Here is a 24395-nt window from a genome sequence, read left to right as displayed (position 1 = left end):
ACAATGTATTATCTACTTGTTTATCAGAATGTCATAGAAGGGGAGATTTTTTCTACTAAAACTCTGTTCTTAGTTCCGTAGAAAATATGATTAAAAAGTTTATGATCAAATAGTTTGTTGGACTTTTAGTCATGTTGCATTTTTTTATCAACACATCTCAAATAAAATTAAAAAATTTTAAAACAGAGAAACTGTTTGTGCTTTTTGTAAACTATTTTTGAAATACAGAATATAGAATGAAAAGTGATCCCGTATTTACCATCCAGGGCATTTCTCTCCTACTCTGTCCTTCTCTGGGTATACTTTTGTATAGTGAAAATCCAATTTTAAAATAAAATTTAGTATCCAGTCTTTTCCATTTTGTAGGGCAACATAAATAGTTCCCTCATGTGAATATAAACTTGTCTTAATCTTATATCTTCCAATGGGAGTGTATTATTATATCATAAGTAACACAATTACTTAGCCATTCTCCTATTACTGGGAAATAAGAAAATTGCTAATATTTTCTATGATGAATAAGATACAGTCACATCTATATGCATCATTTTTATTTTCCTGTTTAAAATTTTATCCTCAGACTAGAATTGTAGAATTGGGGAATGTAGGGGGAGGAGGGATGTGGCAAGGCTGGTCACTGAGTGCCAAGATGCAGTTGGAGTAAGCAGTTCTGTGTCTTGCAAAGTAGGGTAACTATAGGTAACAGTGGTGCACTCTGTGTTTTAATATAATAGAAGAAAAGATTTGAAATATTTTCACCATAAATATTGAAAGACATAGATATGTTTAACCTGATTTAAACATTGTACAATATATACTTGTATTAAAACACCACGTGGTATCCTGTCAATAGGAATAGTTTTTAAGTTTTAAATAATCAGTTAAGATAAATTTAATTTAAATTAAAAGAAAATTATCCTCAGACTAGAGTTACAAAAGTGGAATTATTAGTTCAATAGGATAGATTTTGCCAAGCTGCTTTTTTAGATAGGGTATGTCAATTTACAGTTCTAGTTATAGTACATGAAAGTGTTCACTTGTACTATCACCTTGATGAAAACCTGCTGTTCTATTGGGTAGAAAGAGTTTCATTAGATTAATTGTCCCTTTAGATTTTTCACACTAACCTTCTCTGTGTGAAAATAAAAAAAGTAATTCTCACTCACTTATTTTATAGAGAACAACAGTCCTGGCTTAAGATGAAATCATAGAGTAGCTGCAGAAAAAATAGCACTGCTTGTGGATTCTAACTGAGCCAGATACCAAGTCAACATATTTCATGAAGAAACTGATGTGCAGAAAAAAGTTCATGCCAACTTGATAAGAGCAAATTAAGGAAAAATAAAATGGTCAGTGTACGAAGACCACAGAATACAAGAAGTAGACTGAGAATTAAATAATTCAAGTCTGGGAGAATTATTTTATTAAGTGTATATTTAGTTTTTTTACTTATACTTCTTGTCTCTTAATTAGCATTATTTATTGAATCAAGATTCTGTGTTATTAGAATAAAGAGGCTTGTTGGCTAGCTCTGCAGATCAGGGTTTATTCTTGGACTATCCCTTGAGGCATTCTTTCACTTCTGTTTTGTCTCGGCAGAACACAGCACAACACTGTAGTCATCTTAGAGATGTTAGATGACCTATTAGCAGTATGGACTCTGGAGAAGATATGAGTGAAAAGTCACATGTGTCCTTCTCTCACCCCTCAAAGTCTCAGTTTTCTTATCTAGGAAGTTGAGATAACAATAGGACCCACATCTTATGGTTGAGGGAGGACCTAGGGAGATATCATAAATGGTGACAGTGCCTAGTAACAGATCAGCAAATAATAGTTTTCACTGTTATCCTCTTCATCCTTCTCACTAAGCTCCTGCTCCTCTTTCTTATATCATAATCCTCCTGCTCCTCCTCCTCATCACTATCCTCTGCTGCTCCTACTCATCACCGTCCTCCTGTCCTCCTGTTCATCTTCTGCTCTTCTTCTTCCTCTTCATCATTATAATCTCTGACTCTCTGATGCTGTTTATGCTAAGAATTACTTCTCAACTATAACCTTGGGAAACTCTTTCAATTCCTTGCTTTCTGACATTCATGCATTGATCACTCTTTATCTAGAAGAAAACAGATAAAGTCTGGATGCAAGGAGTTTGTATGTCTGTGAGGGATGATTAATAATTAAGAAATCAGGATATTAACACTTAGAATGTTGGGGGTTCCTCATTATTTAATGGTTCCTCATTATTGTGGAGGAAAACCAGGGCAAGAGAGCCAGGGAAGCCAAAGGTGGCAATGGGGAGTACTTGGCTGGAAGGTAACTTATTATTTATGAAAAGTGGTAAAACTTTCTGCCAAATGTTATTTGACCTGTCTGAAACAGGATAAGAGTGAAGAAAGTAACATTTTCAGGAGAGGAAACATGCATGGCAAGTTGAAGAGTCAGAAGGTGAGGCTGTGTGGCAGGAATAGACTAATCACAGGAAAGAGTCAAAGATGAGGAAGTCCAAAAGTAGGGTAGGGGAAGCAGATTGCATAGAGAAGGCCCTGCCAGCCATTGTTAGGGCTTTGATTTAGCTCCCAGGTGAGGTGGAAACCCAGAAAAGAGTGAACAGAGGAATGTCGGGTAAAGGTAGCAATGAGGACCCAATTGGAAAGGCTACTTCAATAACCAGGTGGGAGAAGGTGGCTGCCTGGACTTGGTGTTAGCTGTGGCCCTATGGCAGACAACTGGTTTGGTTTAGGTAAATACATTTATGACTATCAATATCTTTTTAATTCATTGACCTTATAAATAAGTTTAAAACTACCCAGTGGCCCATTCTTTTTTTTTTTTTTTCAGCAGCTAGGCTTATTCTTGTATTCTTTTAGAATGCCCCCTTCAACATTTTTTATTGATAATACTCGTTGATTGTTAATTATTATCAAGCATTTTAATATCCTTCTCTTATTGTCATTCTTCTTGCTTCTTCATCATCCTTAAATACCCTGTTCCCATTCCTTTAGGTCTCTGGATTTTCCTCCAAGGTTATCCCAGACTTGAAAACTTGAGCACCTGAAAGCCCCCTAACACTTCTGGCCTTAGTTTGAACATGAACAGATTCTGGGAGACAGACTTCTTCCAATTCAACTGCAAGTTGTCCTATCTTGTTAGTGATTGCCTCTTGGCTTCCAACATGATTACTAAGGCAAGTCACTATGTTAAATAGAGAAGTGCTTTACTATTTTGACAGTCCTGATACTTAAAATATGTACATTGGATTGAATTTAAATGTGCTTAGATGTTTAAAGTGCAAGAATTGTATTATACGCCTTGTGATGAGACCTATATAGTGTGTAAAAAACCCGTGGATATGAGAGGTCCTAGGCAGCAGGAATGTAGTACTCCTCTAGGCAGGGTAATCAATGCCTTCTCCATTTGCCTATTTTTTTTTTGCCATTACATATTTGACTCATCTATTTGTCTGCAGAATTCAGGTCTTATCATCTTTCCCCTGATGGTCTTTGGTACAAATTAGGTAACTAGCAGCTAGATTTTGTTGGTGAATGCTTTTCAAACCAGCCACTTGCTCTTTCTCCTGCCTGGAAAGTTCTTTTTCCAGAAAGATGTAATTCATGTGCTGTTTTTATACAGGTTTCTACAGGACCATCATCTCATCTGAAATAATTTCCTTGGCCATCCTCTCTAAAATTACATGTGGCCACCACTCTTCAACCCTTCACTTTTATTTGTGTACTTGTACTAGTGTATTTACTTGTATATTTGTCCATTAGTAGAATGTAAGTTCCAGGAGGCCTTAGATGCTATCCCATGGTATACCCAGAACCTAGGCCTATGCCTGACTCAGAATACGGCTCAAGAATAGTATTGAATAAGTAGTGGAAAGAACAAGTGAGGCTTGTCTCCTGCTTTCAAAAGACTAAATAACAAGGAACAAAATATTTTACAATTACAATGTAATAACAGCAATTCAAGAAGCAGCTAGAAAAGATTTCCCATGTACAGGAAGGGGAACATCTCATTATTTGAGAGGAAGCAGAGGAGACTGAAGCTTGAAGGATGAGTTAGGATGTCTGCCCTTTTCCAGATCTCATCTACATTGTCTGTTTAGTACTCAATGCTTACAGATATCAGGGTCTGCATGTCCAGCTCACTGACCTTCCTCTGGCATTGTTCAGTGTGATGTTTGGAAAAATGGAAATTAATATTTTATGGATAATCATGATTTATTCCAAGGAGTATGAAGAGTAACATCCCAACTGAATTGAAAAAAGCCAAGTCTGAAAACAAAGCATTTGAAGACTGCTCCCTCAGAATGGGCCTTAGAGCCTTTGACTATTGATAACCAAGCAGTCTCTATGGCTGCAGGTGTGCTTACTTTGGGTTTATGAGTACAGCATGCACTGGGGTCAATGCCTCCCTTTGGGCATCTACAAAGTAGCTGGAGAAGAGATTGGGTGTGCTCTCTGCTGCTTTCATGGTTGTTAGGGGAAGGTAAGTGTTTCTGCAGGCTGTAAGAAAGCCAGAATCTCTGATTGGGTGTGAGTATAAATATTTCTTTTGAATCTGTTACTCTTGCAATTGCTAGTCTCTGGGAATGCTTGGAGAGTAGCACTCCATGTCAGAGATCAACTTGTTCATTGTGATTGAAAATGCTTCTGCTACTCTACAGACATTGGCAGGAATTCAGATTCTAGACAGCTGGTGCTGAAAAAAAAAAAAACAAAAACAAAACTGGTATCTTCTTTTTAACCTCAACTGTCATGCGTGTGTTTTGTTCCCTTTCTATTACTGGCTAAGTAAAAAACTTTAAGATTACCCTCTCAATATTCTATGCAACAAATCATTTGAAAGCAGAGTCAGAAAACACTTTTACTGATCCAGGCTCTGCTAATAACTCTTTATGGCCATAAAAGCTTTCCACTGAAACCAGGTACTTTAAATTAGTACACTAAACCACAGACTTTAGAATCAAAAAGCTTTTAAAAATTGGGAAAATGAATTGTGTTGGTCAACTTTGCATTGTTGTAACAAAATACCCTAGTGAAACAATGTAGAGGAGGAAAGATTTATTTTGGATTCGTTTCAGAGGCTTTAGCTCCTGGCCTGCTGGCTCCCATGTTTAGACCACTTATAGTATGTTTTGTGTCTTTCTTTGGGAATTTTCTAAGGAGCAGGGCTATTTCCTAGTTTGTACATGCTGAGGGGCACTTCTTCTATCTACCAGCCCTGGTTGTGGGTAGATTTTTCTCACTGAGTCCTGTTCCTGGTAAGACCATGGCATGCCTCCTACTTAAGATTTTTCTGATGCTGCACAATTTGAGGATATTTTTTTAGTGAGGTTTGCAAACCTGTTTACAAGGCTACCTTATATTGATAGCAACCCACCAAAGGATTCTGAAAGTTCTATCTGATGAAATTCTCCTGGGATTTTTGTGCACACATAAATCTACCTGCCCTTCAGCAGAGTTAGTGTGTGTTAGTATATATAAACATTCTACCATAAGTTTCTATAGACACTGAATTTTACCACTAAACTGTTCCATGTTTTGGCAGGAAATAAATGGCACATTCAAATTTGGGAATTGAGGACTATTTAATATATAGGATATTTTCAATGATATGGATACATAAGGAGACAAATAATAGTTGGTGCAGTATTGTGGGGCTAGTAACTAGTGGAGAATCATTACTACACAAAAGGCAAAGGAGAAAAGGGGGAGAAGTTACCTTGAGATAGTAGCTTTATGGAGAATGTTACATAACAGGAACTTGGGCCTTCAGTATCAGGCCACATCAACATCTGCCAATGGGCAGTAGGCAGTGAGGTGAACAATAGTCCCAACCCATGCCTTCTGAATCTGCCAATCAATGGAACCACTCAGGTAACAAAAAATGCTCTAGTCATTTGGCTCCTACAGGTTGTCTCAGCTGAGTATTAAGTTTGTGCAATCCAGTATATTCATCACTGAACTTCATGTTCGAAGTTTCCCTTCTTTCCAAGCCTCAGTTTGTTCAGGCTCTGAGCCTGAAATGAAGAACATCATCATTTAGCTTCTCTTCCCATCACACCATTTTACCTCCTCTCTCTGGCTATTCCCAATATCTCCACTGGGGCGGGGGGTGGGGGGTGGGTGGCAAGAGGACTCACAGAACAATTTTTTAAGAAAATTTTTATTTGTTTTAATTAGTTATGTATGACAGTAGAATACATTTATGCACTTTGATATATCATACTTAGATGGGGTATAATTTCGCATTTTTCTGCTTGTACATGTTGTGGAATCACATTGATCATGCAGTCGTGTATATACATATGGTAATAATGTCTCCTTTATTTTACTATCCATCCTGTCTCCACATCCCCTCCCCTCCTCTCCCTTCACTCCCCTCTACATAATCTAATGTCACTATTCTTTTCTAGCGCCCCCCTTATTGTGAATCAGCATACACATATCATTGAATACATACAACCTTTGGATTTTGGGCATTGGCTTATAAATAACCCAATTAATAAATGGGCCAAGGAATTGAATAGATACTTCATAGAAGAAGAAATACAATCAATCAACAAGTATATAAAAAATGTTCAACATCTCTAGCAATTAGAGAAATGCGAATCAAAACTACTTCTAAGATTTCATCTCAAGTCAGAATGGCAAATCATCAAGAATACAAACAACAATAAATGTTGGTGAGGATGTCGGGGAAAAGGCATGCTCACGGATTGCTGGTGGGACTTCAAATTGGTTCAACCAATCTGGAAAGTAATATGGAGATTCCTCAGAAAACTTGGAATGGAATCATCATTTGACCCAGCTATCCCACTCCTTGGTTTATGCCCAAAGGACTTAAAATCTGCATACTACAGTAATGCAGTCACATCAACATTCATAGCAGCTCAATTCACAATAGCTAAACTGAGAACCAACCTAGGTATCCTTCAATAGATGAATGGATAAAGAAAATGTGGCATTTATTCAATGGAATATTACTCAACTTTAAAGAAGATTGAAATTATGGCATTTGCCAGTAAATGGATGGAGCTGGAGACAATATTAAGATAAGCAAAATAAGCCAATCCCCCCAAAACAAGAACAATGTTATCCAAATAAAGTCTCCCACTTCTAAGAGTATCTTCAATTTCAACTTCTTAATAACCTTGAGATAGATGCATCAGGGAGTAAGAATGGCAAAACCAATTTTTGGTCTCCTCTCCTGCACATCCTGCAAGGAGGCTGAACACTTCACTTTGGGATGTGTGGGAATGTAAGGGGAAAGTGGTGACACTTTCTGCATGAGGCCTCAGCCAGGACCAAGGCAGAGAATCCTATGGCTCACATTGTTGGGCAATTTTTCAGTGGTCTCAACAATCCTTGTCAGCCTCTTTAGTTTAAATGCTTCATGTTCCAGGATGTTCCTCATCCCACAGAAGGTCTGGGACAGATCATTAATTTTTATTATATTTCATGTTTTTTTGAGATGGATTAGCAACTTCTGCAAATTCAGATGACAAGCAGTGGCAATTAAGTGTTAAAGGCAGACAGTGGTATATCATGCTGTAAAGGAGAAGATATTAGAAACTGACTGAGAAACCTGTACTTGAATCATGGTTTCAAATGGGATCTCTTCCTAGCAAAAAATATGTTGGTATTAAGTTGTCACTTTAGCATCAGTCCACCACCCTGCCCCTCCCCCCGCCCCTTTGTGGCTTCCTTTTCTTCAAAAACTCTACCCTCCATTCTTGGGCACAGATGCCACACTGCCCAATGTGCCTAACCACATTTCAGGTAGAAAAACAAGGGAGAAATAGAAGAAAGTTTGGATGCTTATGCTTCCAATCATTACATACAAGAAGTCAGAGGTTCCTATTTCATGGCCCAGCAAAAACCTGGGACAGGAAAAAAAGATATTTTCCTCTACTTGCCTTTGCCATAAGAATGAGACTAATCCTTGGTCTATACTCGAAGGACTTAAAAACAACATACTATAGTGACACAGCCACATCAATGTTTATAGCAGCACAATTCACAATTGCCAAACCATGGAAACAACCTAGCTAGATGCCCTTCAATAGTTAAAAGGTTAAAGAAACTGTGGAATATATATACAATGAAATATCACTCAGCAATAAAAGAGAATAAAATTATGGCATTCACAGGTAAATGAATGGAGTTAGAGAATATCATGCTAAGCAAAAAGTAAGCTAATACTAAAAAAAAAAAACAAAGGCAGAATGTTTTCTCTGATAAGTGAATACTAATCCATAATGGGGAGGATGTGTGGAGGAACTTTAGATGGGATAAAGAGGATGGGGGGCATGGGAGGAATGAGACAGTCATCATTACCCTAGGTACCTGTATGATTGCACGAATGGTGTGACCCTACTTCATGTACAATCAAGGAAGTGAAAAATTGTGCTCCATTTGTGTACAATGAAATGAAGAGCATTCTGCTATCATGTAAAACTGATTAGAACAAATAAATAAATTGAATGAGATTGAAAGGAAATTGAGGAATTTTTTAAAGGGCAGATATAAATCAAAAACCAGCAAATTGATAAGCCTGTGCATATTCAGAAAGGGAAATTAGCCCAGAGTTGTTGATTTTGAGATCTTCATCTTTAAGAAAAGAATATGGAGGAAGGAGAAAGAGAAACTGACTTTCATATTTGGCTAAGATACATAGATCTTTCTCACCAGTATTGAATAAATGTCACCATAGATGTATTCTGATTCTCTAAGGTCACCTTTCCATCAGTTAATAATCTTAAACAATTTTGTCTCCTTTAGAAAATGACATTGTTTGGGGTTCTTGGAGTCAAAGGATACCATGGAGGTAATATCTCTATTTTCTCCTTTCTTCCTCCTCCCACATTTGCTCTTTACTCTTCTAAGCCCTCTTACATCATGGCCCCTAGAACAAGATGAAGATATGTTTGCTGAAGGATTGTATGTATGCAGATCTACGTAGTCTTGTGTTTTCTGTATTAATAGCTGGCTAGTGGATAGTGAATTATAACCTGTAAACTACCTTGAAAGCCTAAGAGGAAATTGCTAGGCATCAGGATCCTTCAAATATAGCATGTTGCCATTTGCAGCTTATATGCATCTTAGTCACAGTGGGAAACTTTTATATTCTTTTATATAACTTAGTAGTTTTCTTTCATCTGATAGTGACTGAACCTGAATTATTTCACTGTTTTTGACAGGATTTTTTTACATAAGCCATATAGTCCTATTTATTGTTGTAGAAGTCTTCAGTATGATATTTTACCCTTTCTCAATCATCGCTTTTGTTTTGTCATGTGTTACAATGGACTGAATTTTGTCCCTCCACAAAGTCATTTTAAAGCACTAACCTCCAATGTGACTGAATTTGGAGATAGGGTCTTTGAGATGATATGTATTAAATGGTCATAAGGGTGGGGCTCTAATCTAAATGAGGCTGGCACCCTTGTGACAAGAGACACCAGAGTTCACTATCTCTTTTTGAGAATATATAATAAGGTGGCTATCTGTACCCCAAGGAGATAGCCCTCACCAGACTCTGACCCTGATGGCTTCTTTTTTTAAATAAATTTATTTATTTTAATTAGGTGTATATGACAGCAGAATGTATTTTAATTCATAGTACACAATTACAGCACAACTTTTCATTTCTCTGGTTGTACATGATGTAGCATCGCACCATATCTAGGGTAATGATGTCCATCTCATTCCATCATCTTTCCTGCCCCATATACCCTCTCCATCCCTTCCTCCCCTTTGCCCAATCAAAGTTCCTCCATTATTCCCATCCCCCTATTATGGATCAGCATCCACTTATCAGAGAGGAGAATCAGCCTTTGATTTTGGGTATTTCACTTAGCATGATATTTTCCAACTCCATCCATTTACCAGCAAACACCATAATTTTATTCAATTTTAATGCTGAGTAATATTCCATTGTGTATATATACTACAGTTTCTTTATACATTCATCTATTGAAGGGCATCTAGGTTGCTTCCACAGTTTAGCTATTGTGAATTGAGCTGCTATGAACATTGATGCGACTGCATTACTATAGTATGCTGATTTTAAGTCCTTTGGGTATAGACCAAGGAGTGGAATAGTTAGATAAAATGGTGGATCCATTCCAAGTTTTCACTGCTTTCTTGATTGGTTGTACCAATTTGCAGTCTCACCAGCAATGTATGATTGTGCCTTTCCCCCCATATCCTTGCTAACATTTATTGTTTTCTCTATTCTTCATGGCTGTCATTCTGACTGGAGTGAGATTAAATCTTAGAGTAGTTTTGATTTGCATTTCTCTAATTACTACATATGTTGAACATTTTTTTTCATATATTTGTTGATTAAATGTATATCTTCTTCTGAGAAGTGTCTGTTCAGCTCCTTAGCCCATTTATTGATTGGGTTTTTTTTTTTTTGGTGTTAATATTTTCGAGTACTTTATATATCCTGGAGATTTGTGCTCTATCTGACATACATCTGGCAAAAATTTGCTATCAAAATGTAGGCTCTCTGTTCATCTCATTGATTGTTTCTTTTGCTGAGAAGAAGCTTCTTAGTTTAAATACATCACATTCATTGATTCTTGATTTTATTTCTTGTTCTTTAGTAGTCTTGTTAAGAAAGTTGAGGTCTAATCCAACATGATGAAGATTTGGGCTTACTTTTTCTTTTATTAGGCACAGCGTCTCTAGACTTGATTCACTTTGAGTTGATTTTTCTGCACGGTGAGAGATAGAGGTTTATTTTCATTTTGCTGCATATGGATTTCCCAGTTTTTCCAATACCATTTGTTGAAGAGTTATCTTTTCTCCAAATAAATTTCATGATTACCTTTTCTATTTCTATAAGTAATGATGTTGGGATTTTCATAGTCACATTGAATGTGGATAGCACTTTGGGTACTTTGGCCATTTTGACAATATTAATTTTGCCTATCCAAGAGCATGGGAGATCTTCTTTTTCAATTTCTTTCTTTAGTGTTCTGTAGTTTTAATTGTAGAGGTCTTTCACTTCTTTTGTTAAATTAATTCTCATTTTTTTGAGGCCATTGTGAATGTGGTAGTTTTCCTAATTTCTCTTTCAGAGGATTCATCACTGATGTATAGAAATGCATTTGATTCATGGGTATTGATTTTATATCCTGCTACTTTGATGAATTTATCAATTAATTCTAGAAGTTTTCTGATAAAGTTTTTTGGATACTCTAAGTATAGAATCATGTTTTCAGCAAATAATGATAGTTTTATTTCTTTTCCTATTTATATCCCTTTAATTTTCATCTAATTGCCCTGGCTAGAGTTTCAAGGACTATGTTGAATACAAGTGGTGAAAGAGGGCATCCCTGTCTTGTTTCAGTTTTTAGACAGAATGCTTCCAAGTTGTATCAGACTTCTCATTTTACATCTAAGATTTTTTTCTCTGTTCTCTGGTATCTTCTGTTATCCATGCGTCATTCAATAGCAAAATGTTTAGTCTCCAGGTGTTGGTGCAGCTTCTCTTTTTAATTTTATTATTGATTTCTAATTTTATTCCATTATGGTCTGATAGAATGCAGGATAGTATCTCTGTTTTTTTTTTTGTTTGTTTTTTTAACAGTTGCTTTTTGGCAAAAATATGGTCGATTTTGGAAAAGTTTCCATGTGCTGTTGAGAAGAAAGTGTATTCACTCGTTGATGGATAGAATATTCTGTATATGTCTGTTAAATCAAAATTATTGATTGTATTATTGAATTCTCTAGTTTCTTTGTTTAGTTTTTGTTTGGAAGATCTATCCAGTGGTAAGAGAGGTGTATTAAAGTCACCCAGCATTATTGTGTTGTGGTCTATTTGGTTCTTGTATTTGAGAAGGGTTTGTTTGACATATGTAGATGCCCCATTATTGCAGCATAGATATTTATGGTTGTTATGTCTTGTTGATGTATGAACCTCTTACCTCTTAAGTAGTATGAAGTATCCTTCTCCATCACTTTTCACTTACCTTTGGTTTGAAGTCCACTTTATCTGATGTAAGGTTGGAAAGCCCTGCTTGTTTACATGGTCCATGTGAGTGGGACTTATTTCCTCACCCTTTCACCTTCAGTCTGTGGATATCTTTTCCTGAGATGAGTCCCTTGAAGGCAACATATTGTTGTGTCTCTTTTTTTAAAATCCAGTCTCTCAGTCTATGTCTTTTAATTGATGAGTTTAGGCCATTCATATTCAGGGTTATTATTGAAATACGATTTGTATTCCTGGACATTTGCTTTATTTTTGGTTTTTTACTTGACTTGATTTCTCCTTTGATTGGCCCTTCCTTTAGAGTAGTTTCTCCCTTTGCTGATTTTCATTGTTGTTTTTCATTTCCTCCTCCTGGAATATTTTGCTGAGCATGCTCTGTAGTCCAGGCTTTCTCACTGTAAATTCTTTTAACTTTTGGTTATCATGAAAGGTTTTTATTTTCTCATCAAACCTGAAGCTTAATTTTGCTAAATATAAGGTTCTTTGTTAGTCTATTTTCTTTTAGAGCTTGGTATATGTTGTTCCAGGATATTCTGGCTTTAATTGTTTGGGTTGAAAAATCTGTTGAGATATGAATTGGTCTCCCCCTGTATGTGATCTGATTCCTCTCTCTTGTGGCCTTTAACATTCTATCCTTATTCTGCATGCTATGCATTTTCATTATAATGTATCTTGGTGTAGATTTGTTGTAATTTTGTACATTTGGTGTCCTGTAAGCCTCTTGTATTTTATTTTCCAATTCTTCATGTTTGGAAATTTTTCTGCTATTATCTCCTTGAAGAGATTGTGCATTCCTTTGGCTTGAATCTCTGTGCCTTCCTTTATCCCAATAACTTTTATATTTGGTATTTTGATGCTATCCCATAATTCTTGGATGTTCTGTTCATGGTTTCTAACAATCTTCACTGTGTGGTCAACTTTATTTTCCAGATTATATACTTTGTCTTCATTATCTAGTGTTCTGTCTTCCAAGTGATTTAGTCTGTTGGTGATGCTTTCTATTGAGTTTTTTTCAGAATCTCTATCTCTTTTTTGAAGTAATCTTTTGCTACCTGTATTTGCTCCCTTATCTCTTTGCTGGTGTGATAAATGCTTGCCTTTATTTGCTCATTTAGGTCATTATTTAATTAATAGACCATTTTAATTATGTTTATTCTGAACTCCTTCTCTGACATTTCATCAACTACACTTCCCATGGATTCTATTATTGTAGTATCCTTGTTTGTTTGGGGCACTTTTCTCCCTTGTTTTTTTCATGATGTCTATGTGTCTTCATTTCTTGTAGTTTGGATCTGAGGCATTACAGTTTTACTGTATATTCTTGTAGTATCCATGCAGATTTTCTGTACTTCACCTTGGTGTTGGGCTTCCAGACCCTGCCAGTGTCCCAGGATGGATGCTATTTGCACCTAAAGGTGGTGGCAGTAATAGCAGAGGTAATTTGAGATAGCAATGGTGATGTCCCAAGTTGGATGCAACCTCTTTCTGAGATGGGGCTGAAACAGTGGGCCTCACACTGGCTTTAGGATGCTTGTTCCCAGATGTAGCAACTTCTAGACCTTGTCTGTTGTCACAAGATGGAGGCTGCTGTTGAGGGCTGGGCTATGGCAATGGATGCAGTGTCCCAAGTTGGAGGAAGGTTAGGCCTGGGCTCCCACATTGGGGCAGACCTGGCCCCAAACTGGGCCTGGGCTCCCTCACAGGTGTCGGGGGCAGTCCTGGGCTAAGGCTTGAGATCCCCTGATGGCTTCTTTATCTTGTACTTCCAATCTCCAAAACTGTGAGAAAACAAGTTTGTGTTGGTCAAGAGACCATTCAGAGGTATTTTGTAATGGAAGTATAAGTACTCACCTACAGAGGCATCCATCTCTGCCTACTTCCTCCCCCACAACTTTGCCTGTGGGGCCTGCCTCCCATTCCCAGAGAATAGACAACACATTTCCAATATAGGGGAGGTTTCTCTTTATATATAGCCATGAGACAGGCAGCAGTGGTCACCAGCTGACTAGGCAGATTGTTTCAGATGTCAGTAAACAGCTTTATTTTTTAAATAAGAAATTAAAAATTAACATTTTCAATACAAAGAAATTAGTTAAAATGTTATAAAAACCACACATGGTGTCAGATTTATCATATTTTTTGAAAGAATATTCTAGGTGGGAATTACAGGCCATATAGCCTTCCCCAAAACTGTAGGAATTAGCTATGTTTTACATTTCAATATGAATTCAAAATAAAATTAAGATCAATAGAGTATTTCACAAGCTAAATCAATTCCAGTGAGGAAAATAAAACCACCCTGGTCTTTAAAATCTTTATTTAGTTATAGTTTTGTTTTTCCATGATAGAGATAACATGTTTTTTCTTTAATGACAATGTTAGCTGTGTTACTTTAAAAAGTCCTTACTATGATACAAGAGAGTTTTCAAACAAAGGCATATGCATGAACACAGGGTGGAAATGGGCCAGTCCCCCTGAAAAGAAATTAGGACAGAGACCAAGAATTTAGAAGAAAGAATACCAACATTTAAATGTAGGCACAATTTTATAGAGAAGGCATAGGAGCTAAGTCAAATAAATAAAATATTTATCTTAGATAAAATATCAAAAGTAATTCAATTACTCTGTGTGTGTGTGTGTGTGTGTGTGTGTGTGTGTATGTGTGTGTGTGTCTAGTTACCTGTTGCAGAATAGGGTAAATAATGAAAGCTTAACCAGCACCAAAATTTAGTATGAACTAGAGTTACCTGTTTAATGTAGATTCTTACTAGATACAGAACACAGCTTCTCAGTTTCCTCTGCCAATATATCATTGTAAGAGCAAGATGTGTTATCATGGACTCCAGAAAGGAGTAACTGGGGAGTCTGGTGGGTAGGATATAATATAAATTATATCTGCAAGTAACAGGTCCACAGGCTCAAGAAATACAGGCAGACTTGGAGATGATCATTTTCCTTCCTTTTATTGTCTCTCTCTTAGAAAACTCCCACTTAAGGAATATATATACCACATGACAGGCACTATTTTCATTCTTACACATACATGCATGAAGATTACACACACACACACACACACACACACACACACACACACATCTTATTTAACCAACATTTTTTTATGTTCAATTTCACTGTCATAGCCAGTTCCACTAGCATGATCACTCAGCCAACTGCAATTCATTGGGCACTTACTATATGGGCCAATCCTTGCTGGATACTTTGTGATGTTATCTTTAATCCTTACAATGTGTACAGGTTTGGTATTACTCTCCATGTTTTCAAACAAAGATAGAAGAACAACTTTAAACTTCCTAATGTCTTCATACGACCGATATATTATGTGTCTCCTGTTTACCAGGCAAGGTAATAGATGGATGATACAGTGGCAAATATGACACGTTCTCTATTTTCAAGGCCTTTGTGTTGGGGGTGAGACACATGAACAGGTCATGATAGAACACTCTTAAAGGGCACTGCTGAGCATGAACAGCCTATGTGGAAGGAGAGAGAACACTATTCCACTCTGAGGGGAACTGGAAAGGTGCTGAAGGGAAAGCTTCTGGACTTTGAAGGACAAGTTCTCATAAGTGGGATTAGTGCTTTTGAGCCAAGTATGAAAGATGCACAGATTTACAGGGACAGAGCTGGGAAGGGAGAAAAAAAGGACACAATCGAGGCATGCTTCTTCTTTTACTTGATGTCACTTTGTTTTTATTCTATTTTCTAGGAGATTCACTCAACTTCGTCTTCTAATCATTTGATATTTTCAAGCTTCAACTAACAAAAACAGCATGGTATTAGCACTAAAATAGACTTGTAGACCAATGGTACAGAATAGAGGACACAGAGACAAATCCACATAATTATAGTTACCTCATATTAGACAAAAGCACCAAAAACATACATTGAAGAAAAGATAACCTCTTCAACAAATGTGCTGGGAAACTGGAAATCCATATGCAACAAAATGAAATTAAACCCCTATCTCTCATCATGCACAAAACTCAACTCAAAGTCGATGAAGAACCTAGAAATTAAACCAGACACCCTGCACCTAATAGTAAGAAATGTAGGCCCAAATCTCCATCATGTCAGATTAGGCCCTGACTTCCTTAATAAGACTCCTATAGTGCAAGAAATAAAATCAAGAATCAATAAATGGGATAGATTCAAACTAAAAAGCTTCTTCTCAGCAAAAGAAACAATTAGGGAGGTGAAAAGAGAGCCTACAGAATGGGAGCAATTTTTTTTTTACCACATGCACATCAGAGCATTAATCTCTAGGATATATAAAGAACTAAAAAATCTTAACACCAAAAAAAAAATAAATAAATCAATAAATGGGCCAAGGAACTGATCAGATACTTCTCAGAAGATGATATACACTCAATCAACAAATATTTGAAAAAATGTTCAACATCTCTAGCAATTAGAGAAATGCAAATCAAAACTACTGTAAGATTTTATCACTCTAGTCAGAATGGCAGCTATTAATAATACAAACTACAACAAGAGTTGGTGAGGATGTGGGGAAAAGGCACACTCATACCTTACTGGTGGCACTGCAAATTGGTGCAGCCAATCTGGAAAGCAGTATGGAGGTTCATTGAAAAACTTGGACTGAATCAACCATTTGACCCAGCTATCCCACTCCTTGGTTTATACTCACTTATACCATTTCAATAAAAATACTTGTTTATTTTAAAATTTGTACTTTTATAGTGTATTCAGTTTTTGTCTATTCTGAGAATATTCTATTTACACTGAATATTTTTTTTAATATTAACCTCTTCTAACTTTTGTAGGCCAATAATTTTATTTCTAGCTAGAAATAAATTTATAATCTAATTCCTAATTTTATGATTAGCTAGAAATGTGTTTTACAGTTTAATTTGGAAATTATTACTTTTAAGAGCTATCTTTCACATTTTTGGAAATTTGGAGAAAATGAGATAAACCGCTGTGTTGGGGATCTTCAGAAAAAAAGAACCAATGAGAAATGTCCAAATCTACACTTCTATCTATCTATCCATCTATCTATCTATCTACCACTAGTTATGATGGCTAGTTGAATTGACTAAAGAACCCCAAAGGAAAGACCCTATGCCACCAGGTATTTCTACCACATGGATACACAGTACATGAAAACCTGAGGCTGCATAAACAAAAAATTCTGAGCTATCTTTACACACACACACACACACACACACACACACACATACACACATACTTTCTCTCTCAATAAATATATTCTGAATGTAAAACAAATGAGCCTAACAATGAAGTCACATCAGAATTATAAAACTTGCTGCACATTTGTCTTAATTTATTTTTGTGAACTAAAAATGACAGCCTAAAAAGTAAAAATTACTTTTTCTCAAATGAATTTTAAATATTAAAGAGAGCAAAAAAAACTTTTAAAAATCAATTTTTAATAAAATCTATTGTATTTTGCCAATAGTAAAATTAATAATTAATTTGTGGGAATTAAAAAAATTGAAATATACAGATAGCAGAAATAATCATCCTTGATCTTATCACTCAATGATACTGCTATCAGGATAATCATCAACACTCTGAATCACTTTCCATGCCCTTGAATTAGCACTCCCCTCCTCCAGGTTAGTGCAGAGGGAGGGAGACCTGGTTTTAGCCTCATTGCACTTCACAGTCACCAGTGTGGCCTCACCCTTTGGATATCACTTCTCAAGAGAGAAATTGTACTAGAGATGATGTTAATGACTTCTTTCAGTCCTCATTTTCTGAAAGCTTTTATATTACAGATAATTTCTGCTAGACTGATTATTGTCTATGAAGAGAAAACTGACCATGATTAGTTTAAGGGATTTACTGCTAGAGATAAAGCTAAATTCAGGTGGTTTTTGTTCTCTAATTTTCCTATCCCCAAGTGTTTATTTCTTATTTAGAGTGTTTCAGGAGAGACACACTCATGACCCGTGTGTGTGTGTGTGTGTGTGTGTGTGTGTGTGTGTCTTTTAAAGTAGGCTAAACATTATCCAGATCTTGACATCAAGGGACTAAGCTCACATTGCTAATCATCATGTCTTCCACCTAAAACAAGCTATAGTAGGAATTATTAATGAGCCATATCTTAAAATCAGCCTTACTTTGAGTTGAGGCAATGTGACTTTTCTAAGTGGTTGCTCTCTGGATTGGTCAAATTTGGGATTTGTGCTGACATCACTCTGAGGCAAACTCTATTCACATAAAAACTTGCTTCAGAAGGCCAACTTTATGATACCCTCAATTTAGGGAATTTAGTACAAAATATCAAGTGCTGTACAACCTACAGTATTTCTCTAATAAAAACTTAGACCTTCATGTTTTAATGCTAAAATGTCAACAAATACAATCAAAGAAATAACATTCTTCTTAATTTTAAGAATGCAACATGGCATTTTAAAGCACAGTATGTAGCTTTCCTAGAATTTAATAAGACAAGGTTGAGCAGATGGAGCATAAAATGACAAGCTGTGTTCTAGTTTATTTTCAAAGCAGTGCTATTTTCTTGAGAACCAATCATTTAATTGGACTTTAGAAAACATCAGCAAATCAGAAATGTAAGAGAAGGTGCCAAGTAAATTAAGCCTTATTGCAAAACATTACAAGTGACTCATTTGAAACCAAAAGGCCTCTTAAGGAACTACTAATTTAGTTAATCAAGGTGATATGGCTTTAGAAACTAAATTATGCTTAAATGAGGTTCTGATGTGGCTCTAATCAATCCTAGAACATGTTTACACTGATGATAGAATTGCATTAGTAATTTTTCTTGGATATCATGTGATCCAAGAGTATGGTGACAGAAAGGAAGAGACTAAGATTTCCAAGTGAAATAACCTGTATTGGATGATGTATCAAGGCAAGTAGCTCAAAGTCTTTCCATGCAACTCTAACATGAGGTGTCAAACACACATATCTCCTTTCTTATCAACTTCAGTGGGAATAAGGAATTTCCCTTTTCTCTATAGTTTACATCACAAGGCCTGGGCAGTTTCTCCTGGGTGTTAAATATTCAAGGTCTACATGTGGAGGTATGGTGGGGTAAATAAGAAGATACTGGAGAGGAGAAATTAAAAGTATTAAGTTTTGGGGGGATACAGGAGCATGCAGAGAACAAATTATCCTGCTGGAAGTTATTCTTCATAAGCCCCATTTCTTGCTTTACCAAGAACTAAAGAAGATCACAGAGAATTTTCTTTGTTGCTTGCACTTTTATCCTTGGCTATCATTTCTGCAAAATAGCTGATCCCAAAGTAAGTGCTATTTGAAACCTTTTAGTTAAGATGTATGATGAGAAGACTTATGGGTAAAGTAACAGGGACCAATTACCTCCCTCAGGTAAACAACTGGCACAAAATGTATGAAACAACTGTGTTTAGACATTGGTCTATGGGCAGCATAGAAGAATGATCCCAAGAGAAGCAAAACAAATGAGGTGACCTTACAGCTGTTCCAGCTCACTACCTGCAGAAAGTATCTACGCTGTGGTAAAAGGAACAGGAACTAGAACAGAGCAGGAGAGTATGGGGAAGGAGAGAGAGAGAAAGAAGAAAGGAGAGAAGAGAGAGCCAGGGAGTAGGAGCAAACTGAAAAGATCCAGCAGGATGACTGCAAATGCAGCAGCCCTTCTCATCCTCATTCTAGAAGGAAGCAATTTAGAATGGAAAATGGAGTTGAAGACAAACATAATTAAAAGGAAAAAAAGAAAATTTCATATTAATATATTGCATTGTAGAAGAAAGAAGTTAACAAAAGGACAGATTGAATCAATCAAGAGGGTAGTCCAGGAAATGAAACACCAAAATAAGATGCAAAAATAATTTATAGAGTTCGGGGAATAACCAGGGATCCAAAATTCATCTTTACAAAGCAAAAAAGAAGAATTCAAATCACCAAGCAACAAAGAAAACTGTATGAAAATTGAATTGAATTATTTCAAGGAAGAAAAGATTAATAGAATTCATGAAGACATAAGAAACAGATCAAAATAGTTATATATATATATATATATATATATATATATATATATATATTAGATAAAGAACATATACATAAGAAAAATTTTGTTAGTAATTATAGAATATAATAGCTTAAAATAATTTTTAAAAAATTAAAAATAAAGTCAGAAAAAAATCCCTGAATTAATGGCAACTGAATTTGGAGGTTGAAAGAACATTAGTTAAAGAAAAATTGTTTTAAAATAATCAAGAACAAGACATGCTTTGTTTAAATTATTGGTGTTTAAGGAAAAATACATCATTCTTTAGGCATCACAGTAGAAAGTGCTGTCACCTTCTATAATGGAAAAGAAAAATATCAAGACAGCTTAACATTTTTTCACAAATAGTTAACCATTTTCTGGGAAAGAGGAATCCAAAAGTATTTTAACTGGCCAAGTTGTTTTTCATTTGTGACTGAGCCAAAATTCTCAAATAAGCAGTTTCATGGGTCACCATGTCAGCATCTTATATTAGTGAAAACTAGACAAGCCTATAAATGGGGACTGATATACTGTAGGTCAAAATTTGAAAGATCATGTCAGAATTTTTTTTTTGTGTGTGTGTGTGTGATATATATGTATCAAGCTAACAACTGTGAAATAAAACATGCTCTTCTATCCTACCTTGGCATATATATCTTTTCAGCAACCTGGAAGACCAGGTTTAAATTTGTGACTTTTCAATTACTGGGATTTCCAAAGCAGATCTTGGTTGAGAGGCAAGAGCCAGATTGGCCACAGTAGACTTATCAACGTTTGATACCATCAGAGGCCTCATTTGCACATGTATGAAAATATTACTCCACACATCTAAGCTCTATCTATATCTTTGCAAATACTGGTCCCTTGGACACTCCTGGGATATAAATATGGGGGCTTGTCATACCCTCAGGAGGTCAGATCTGGGGAAGGTGCCATGGAGGCCCTGGAAACAGGCTCAAGGTTGTCTGATTAGAGAATGTTGGGACCTCAGGTAACCAAAATGTGGTCAGGAACAGAGGTACAAGCATGAGGTTCCTTGAACCTGGAGATATCTTGCTCCACGGGGAAGACTTGAGTTGGGTAAACTAGTGCAAGGCCCTTCAAAGTACAGGGGTTGGGCAGGAGCTCCTCCTGACAAGCTCTAGGTGTGTAGTAGTGGCTGCAGCACCCGGGAGTCCTCCTTGAAGAAAATAAATGGAATCCTGCCAACCAAGAGAAGAATGGAGGCTGTCATTAAAAAAAAAAAAATCAAACCAACAGTCATCTCCAAAAGATGGTAGAAGAGCACCTATGATGTTCAATAGTCAAAAAGAGACTGATCCAATAACTCTGTATTGGATCATTATTATTTTCTCTATTGCAAAAGGCAAAAGAGTGAATTCTCAAGCTCATAAAATACAGGAAATATGAGTCTTTCTTTAAAAAAAAGAGAACTTTAATGTTTAATTCCAGTGGACTGTGACATGACAGCAGAAAAATGTGCTTAAGCAGACTGGAGGTTATCATTGTGTCTATTTAAATATAGAACCCACAGTGAATAAGGGGATTATGGTTATAGAGCAGAATACAAATGCTGTAATAAAAATAACTACATAGCCCAATATTAGGAGGTGGGAAGTGAAGACTGAAGTTTATGTAAAGGTCATAATTTTCTCACAGTTAAAAGCAGGGGGTCAATTACTCTGCCCTAAATTGAATCATGTTATTTAAAAAGCAATCATAACTATACACTTTTAATATTGTTCCTGGTCTATGTTTCTTACTTGTAGAGGATAAAGGAAATTATATATTGAAATCAAGAAGCGTGTATTTAAAGTTTGGCAATTTCTTCAGCTCCCCTTAGATATTTTTCTTTTATTAAATGTAAAAAAAAATCTAATACTTTATTTTAGCAAGTACTGTGTGTAGGAAAATCAACTTTTATAAAATTATTTTCCTCTTTTGATTATCTTCCTACATCCATACTGATCTAATCCCTTGTTCAAATATTTATGTACCAATTTCTTTGTCTACTCTGTGATCTGTGAATCTTTATCAAGAGATTTCTAGAATAACAACCAACCCCTTAATATCATCCTGTATGCTTCTTGGATATTTTTGGCTAATTTCTTCTTTATGTATATTTCTTGACTTCATTGCATTCTAATGTAAATGTATAGATTTTACAATAACAGAAAAGTCTTTGTTTGAGCCAGATAGGTTTGCAGATCATCGATTCAGAATTTTTTAGGTGAGTAAACTCCTGGTGGAAGCTGTTGGCAGAGGAGGAAGACAAAGGTAGAGAAAGAATTATAATGAGGAAAGGAGAATGGGATTATTGACATAATTGTCAGGAGCTGCTATCACACTGAAGGCTGGGCTTGCTTCCTCTTGGTACTCAGGGACAGATCAATCTGACTGCCCATCCTTGTTTAGAATTTCAAATGAGCCTCAAGGATTGAGGTCTAAGTAGAATAGTACCTGATGATACTTATGTTCAGCCACCTATACAAGCTTGAGAAAGAATGCAGGATTCAAATACCAAATTATAGTGCAATCATCTCTTAGTAGGTGCTTTTGAGCTTGGATGCGGAGATCTGTGATGGATAGAGACATGGTGAATAACAGGAGCACAGAGAACTCTGGAGAATGGAATGAGGGAGTTCATTGCCCATGGGATCTCTGTAACACCCTTTCAGATTCTAGGGCAAAGTCTCCCAGATGTATTCTGCAAGCAGTTCTCTTTTTTTACTCTATAAAAAACAAGCTGAGAATGGAGATATCAGGGGAAAAGCAGAGGAACTGAAGGTCCTGGAACACATTGTCAGGAGGCTCCTGGCTGATAGGGAATTGCAGAAACCAAGAGACCAAAAAAGACTTGGAATGAGAAAGGCAGAATAAAAAAGAAAATTAAGCCAAAGACCTTTGGGTTTAAATATGTAAAGTATGAGACTACTGCCAAAATAAGTTGGATTGAAAATTTCAAATGACATATCTGTTCTTTAGATATCTACAGCTGGCAGCTCAATTTTGAACTGAAACTTAATTTCAGGAGTTGTTGAGATTTTTATAAGACATATTAGATTCAATCATTTTAAATTGCCATTTTAAGCCATTTCATCTGGTTCAAATTAATATTGATTCTCTGATCCCCCACTTTCCCCTGGAGTCAGCAGATTTGGGTGCAAGTTGTGTCCCAACCATATCCTAGTTGTTTGAACTCTGGGCAAACATCCTCTGTAAGACTTCATTTTCCTTACTGAGAAAGTAGAAATAAAATAATAGTATCAACTTCCTAGCATTATGGTAAATATTAAAGAAGTTAAGTTCATCAAAGGTTTATCCCAGAAAGCATTTAATGGCAGCTTTTTAAATTTTTATTATCATTAAATAAATCTTGGTGTTACTCCCCTGCTTAAATTCCTTCTCTGACTTTCCATTGCCCTAGGGATAAAGTCGAAATCTTTGACTTGACTTGCAAAACCTTTCATAACTTCTGGCATTTGCTTATATCCTCAGCATCTCTTCTCGTCATTCCCATAAACATTTTTCATACTTGCCAAACTTGTGTCAATCTGAAGTCCTTCCACTTCTCACCACATCACATTAACTTTCATTTCCTTAACATGGGACTAGTGTACAAAATCTGACCAAAATGTGTCCCAGGTCATCTGCCTCCATCCCAGATGCCACCTCCTCATGGAAATCAATTAGACAACTCCTGAGCTGGGATGGGTGGCTGGAGAGCTCCCATGTTTGATTGTATTTTGCCCTTCAGTTTGCTTGGTAACCTTTGTTATAATTATTTCATCCTTCCTTTTATTGCCTTTCACAGGATAAATACTTAACCTCTAACTAAACATTAAGGTTATTCTTTTTTTCCTAAAGAATATCAGGGAAGAATAAAAAATTCCAAGCTTAATATGGAGGAAGAATTTTTCCTTTTATTTTTTGATGGATTTGGTTATGATAACACATAGTAAAATAATAAATATTTTAATATTATAATGAAGCATTTTAGCACTGGCTGATCAACTAAAATATATTTAAAATTTAATTCCTTTGTGTTTTCTTGGATTTCTCTAAATAATAATCCATATCTGGATATACTTTTTAATTTTCATATACAACATACTCTTCTTGGGACCAAATTCTTATGTAAAATTTATTCTGATTCTGCATGTTGATGCTGGTTCTTGGATGCATTCATTTTCTGAATATTCATGATACTGAACATATATTATTTATTGAAATTTTCTGAAGTAATTTTTTAAAAATTCCTCACTAAACTTTGTACCCCTGTGGTTCTCAACTGTAGATTATATAAGAATTATCTGGGAGCTCATTAACAACACAAACTATTGGGTCCAATTCCTTGGAGATTCTGATCCAGGGCCTG

The sequence above is a fragment of the Urocitellus parryii genome, chromosome 1 (genome assembly GCF_045843805.1).
Source record: "Urocitellus parryii isolate mUroPar1 chromosome 1, mUroPar1.hap1, whole genome shotgun sequence".
NCBI classification, from domain to species: domain Eukaryota; kingdom Metazoa; phylum Chordata; class Mammalia; order Rodentia; family Sciuridae; genus Urocitellus; species Urocitellus parryii.
This window is presented reverse-complemented; position numbering follows the sequence as displayed.